The following is a 5,528-nucleotide window of genomic DNA, read 5'->3' on the forward strand; positions in this document are numbered from 1 at the left end:
AAGAGCACACATACCAAGTGAAAAATTATTTTGATAGGGTTGGTGGATATAAGAATGTGGAAGGTGCAAGGCAATGCCCACCATATGATATGGATGACGAAGCTTGGGATAATATGATTGATCTTCTTTTTTTGGATGAGGTTTATAGGAAGCAGTGCGAAAAAGGTAAAGAAAGTAGGTACAAACTTCCATTAACAAGTTCTCATGGAAGTAGAACATATGCAGACAGACGACGTGAGGATGTAATTAAATTTATTTGTATTATATAAAATTTTTATTATCACTTATATAAATATTTAATTGTTTTTGGCTTATTATAGAGAGAAAAAGAACAAGACCCGCAACATATAGAAGGTTGGAGACAGATGCGATTTAAAGAAAACCGGGGTTATTCTACACCGCAAGCAAAAGTAGTTTGGGTAAGTAGTAAACAAAGTTAATAAGTTATTTGATAAATATGTTATTATTATTATTATTATTATTAGTTTAAACTATATTATTATTATTTTAGTGTATAAATTTAGTTATTTGTTTTAATTAATATATTTTTAATTTTTTTCTTTAGTTTAGGAAAACATTCAACGAGAGAAGATGTTGATGCAATCAGAGCTCGGGGAGAACGAAAAGTTAAATGAAGAACAGTGCCTCGCTCGTGCCCTCTGTGAGAGACGTGGGCATATTCGTAGAGTTGGAAAGAAACAAGCATAAACAATAATTTATTTCCAAATGAACATACCAAACGTTCTAAAGCTTCCACATCCCAATCTTCAGATAATCCCCAAGTTGCTATATCAACCCAACAAATGCAAATAATGCAACAACAAATGCTACAAAGGCAACAAATGTATAATAACACTTTTGCGTCCGTCATTCTTAACTTCCAACCACAATTCCAGTTTAATCCCAATATGTTCTCACAAAATAACCCCGAAACAACCAACGACCTCGCGGAGGAGGAGGATAATGATGATGATGATGATGATGAGGAGGAGGAGGAGAACTAGAATGACAATGAGAACAATGTTTGTTAAAAAACTTTTTTTTGTTATTTTGTTATGTAGTAGAATTTGAACTTAAATTTTAATGGTATGTTATGCTTATTAAGTGTTTGATATTATTATGCAAATATCCTGTTTGGATTTGTTTTAAAAAACAGATTTGGTATATAAAATAAAAACTGTGAAAAATATCTAAAAAAAGGGTTTTACCGACGACATGTCATCGGTATAGCCTTTTAACTGTAAAAACCGTTCTACCAATCCCGACGATAAGCCGTCGAGACTATTAGAATGGAAGTTGGCTACACCTACTTTTGCCGACGACACGTCGTCGGTATTTGCTTACTCTTTTCCTAACGATAAGTCATCAATATTGCCCCAACTTTTCCGGACGACAAGTCGTCAGTATTACCCAACTTGTCCAGACGACAAGTCGTCAGTATAGGATCTGAATAAAACTTTTTCTTATTTCCTTGAAAATCAATCCTGGCGACCCTTTAATGACGATATGTCGTCTGGATTGGTAACTGTATACCGCAGCTCTTGTCCCGACGACATTTTCGACTTTTACCGACGGAGCTATGCCGACGACCTTTTACAGACGAAATTTCGTCTGTATATCCTTTACCGACGACATGTCGACGGTACAGTGTCCAGAATTGTCGTCTGCATAGGGCTCGATCCTTGTAGTGTTATAAAAAACTTGATGATATTTGTGTATTTAAGAGCTTATTTTTTGTCTTTCACCCTAGACCCAAAATATGTTTGGAACAGCTCTGGCTCAATCGACTTGAATAGGAAGGCCGACTCATCTCAACCATCAAAAGATATATGTGAATCCTTCGACTTAGTGAATTTGTACACCTACAAAAAGACAACTCAATATAGTAACTAAAGTGTTGGTGATTTTAGTGTCACCATGTCATTTTAAGTAATTGGAACTAACATGTGAGTTAAGGGACTTCATAATTTGTACTCTAATGAGTAGTGTGGAGTGCACGCATGTATAAGATCGAATTAGAAGCCAGTTCGACGACTACTCGAGGGTCCGGGGGCAGCGCCCCTGGGTCCGGGGTTTCCAAAGGGGCAACGCCCCTTTGACGGGATCTAGGGGCAACGCCCCTAGTGGGGTCCAAGGGGTAGAGCCCCTGGTTGGGGTCCGCTGCAACTAATGACGGCCGAATTTTGTATGTGGTAACATAATGGAAAACTCAATTTCTTGAGGGTGATTATGGTAAAACTAACGAAACTCGTTAGTTTTGGTAACCCTAATCCGGATTAATATTACTTGCTTCCAATGCAACTAATGACGGCCCAACCCTAATGAAACCCTAATCTTGTCATACATACTTATAAAGCTAGCATTTTTCCTTGAACCTCATGCATTTCAAACCCCTATAAAAATTTGCAAGCACCTCATGCATTTGAAACCTCATATTTTAATAAATATCATTCAAAAGTCTCTTAATAATGATTAACAAATCAAAGGTTTTATAACTTATATAATATATTTAATAAACAATTAATGGATACTCTACTATAAAAAAGTCAATCTTTTTTAGTAGACACACAAATACAAATTACATACAAAAATTACAAAGAAAACAAATTTAAAGTTTTTTGTGTTGGTTTGAGGGCGTTGAACAATTTTTCGAGCCATGTTATTATGTCGAAGTTGTTAATGTGCAAGTTTCTTATATACTAATTCTTTTTTGTATTTTCTTGATTTAAGTATTCTTTTAAGAATATCATTGTATGTTGTGGTTGAAATTTTAATGTAAATTAGATTAGATTCATATTATCGATCATATGTTATGGAAGGTGATATATATAATATTTAATTAACTAGTGTATACATATTTGTATGTTTATGTTGCTTCAAAATAGTAATTAATTAAAAATCATAGATATGTCATATTATCCATATTATCTATGTAAGCCTTTTTAAAAATGCAAATTGTCTGTCTTATCACTTTATATGTTAGTATATGTTTAATATTTTAATAATAATAATAAGTATTTTTTAAAAGTTTCTTTCACTTATTAATAATAACAAGTGGTTTTAAAATTAATAAGCAATAATCATAAATAATAAAATCAAATTACATGGATATGTCATATTATCAATGCAAGTCTCTTTTGAAATGCAAAATGTTTGTCTTATCACTTTATTATTTAGTGTATATTTCGCATTTTAATAATAATATTAAATGTTTCTTAAGAGTCTTCTTTAACTTATTATTAATAATAAGTGGTTTAAAATTAATGAATAACAATTTTAAATGATAATAACATCAAATTATAAATTACATTTAGCTATAAATAAATTGTATTTTAAATGAACATCATTATTGAAATTAGAAAATGATCGCACAAGTAAAAGTATAATTAATCAATAATAATAATTGTTAAAGATTATACTAAATAGATAATTATATTTAATTCTATTAATGAGGAATGTGGGTTAATGTCAATGAACATTATTGTTCAAAATAATAGAGATTATATATATATATATATATATATATATATATATATATATATATATATATATATATATATATATATTAATTTAAAAATATTATCTCAAATTTAATGTCAATAACATAACCATTTTAAACATATATTTTTCAATATTTTAACAATATATTTTTAATTTTCGTCGTGCAACGCGCGAGAATTCGTCTAGTTTAATATATAAACGACTCTTTTTATACAGAAGGGGGTTATGTTCTTTAGCTCTCGTTTTCATCACACATTCACAGAACCCTTTAACATATTGGCTTACGTTTTCTTACGTTTTCTGTGTCTAGAAATGTAAGTGTCCTTTTGGATTATCCTAGGTTGAATTTCTTGTAACCCAGACATAGGATAGAAATAATAGTTCGAAAAGTGATATCACGATCCAACTTGGTATCCAGATCTCCACCACAAACCCTAATATTCCCTATATAAAGGATGGTGGTAGTAACTAGATTTCAGATAGTCACTAAAAAAACTGGTTACTAACGAGGACTTTTCTTGTATAGCAATCATCCTATTAAAAACGTTTCATTACACATGAGCAGAAAAAGAAAAGCTAGTGGTTAATTACCCAATCGTTCCCAAAGCGTTAACCATCCTTCAATAGCAAAAAAGAAGAAATAGTTAGTGAAAGAGAAAAGCGCCACGCATGGCATTATTTGACTTGGAGAAAGTGCGCCGGACCCATTTTAATAGGAATACCATTATTAAACAAACACGCATACCTTAGTGGAAGATCCAAATGCTTGAGATCAAATATATTAGAAAGACAAAGAGATAAAATCCCACATGGTGGCTCAAATCCTCTACGAATATCCTCCTTTAATCAAATTACACAAAGTGGGACGCCACTCTAATCACCCTTCTATATATACATGTAAAATTTTCTTCCACTGAATTCCCATCTAAACAAACCATTGATCATACTCAACCATCTAAACATGTCAAGGCTATCTACTGAGCTCTTTCAACATGCATTCGGGCATTTTAATTCAAGAAAACTCCTACTTCACACCTATTCAAACCAACAACCAGCTGCTCCACCACCATCAACCCCACATACTAGCAACTGTTGTCGGTGCTTCTATGCGCTCTAATTTGTTCACTAGGCTTGAACTCCATCATCAGGTGTGTATTGAAATGCACACGCTTAGTTGGTTCAGAAAGCAGCAGTAGCCAGGAAAGTACCTCAGCAAGGTTAGCCAACACTGGAATCAAGAAAAAGGCATTAAAGACATTCCCAACAGTGAGCTATTGGGAAGGACTGAAGCTACCAGGATTGGACAAAGAATGTGTGATATGCTTGGGTGATTTTTCAACAGGAGAGCTAGTAAAAATCCTGCCCAAGTGCAACCATGGATTTCATGTGCGTTGTATCGATAAATGGCTGAGTTCACATTCATCTTGTCCAACTTGCAGGCACTCCCTACTTGACACGTGTCAAAAGATTGTCACAGGTGGGAATAGCAGTGCCACATCCTCACAACCCCAACAGCAAATTTCAACTAATAACAGTACTATTCTTACCATAGTGCCGCTACAACATGAAGGTCTTTTACGAAATTATGAGTTTTAACCAGTTTCTTAACAAAATGAAAAGATCAAATGTAATTAGTGTAAACACCGTTAGAAAGATAGGTAGGAGTAGGCAGTTGAGTATTTAAGTATTTTTGAAAGAACAAAGTTCTTCCTGCGTATTAATTACAAGCAGTTTTGCAGCTTTGCGATTGTGTTGGTTAGTGTTTTTTCCATAAACTATATATCATAAGAATTTTACTGGAATGTATTTTATAATTATAACTAATTAACTATGTATTAACTTGTATTAAAATCAAAACGATATCACATAAAGAATTAATAAGTTAATTAATTTTGGTGTTGTATTTCATTGGTTATAGAATCGTATAATTAATTACTACATTTTGGTGGTAATATGATGTGTAAAGTAACATGCTAATGTCACAAAAAAAAAGTTGAATAGCATGTCAATACAACCCAAAGAACAAC

At 32.6% G+C, this 5,528-nt stretch overlaps 1 pseudogene; it reads left to right on the plus strand.

Annotated features, from left to right (window-relative positions):
- The first annotated feature begins 4,304 nt into the window (after positions 1-4,304).
- On the plus strand, positions 4,305-5,303 carry LOC111892766 (RING-H2 finger protein ATL78-like; annotated as a pseudogene).
- Positions 5,304-5,528: the final 225 nt, after the last annotated feature.

Source organism: Lactuca sativa, chromosome 4 (assembly GCF_002870075.4).
Source record: "Lactuca sativa cultivar Salinas chromosome 4, Lsat_Salinas_v11, whole genome shotgun sequence".
Lineage (NCBI taxonomy): Eukaryota > Viridiplantae > Streptophyta > Magnoliopsida > Asterales > Asteraceae > Lactuca > Lactuca sativa.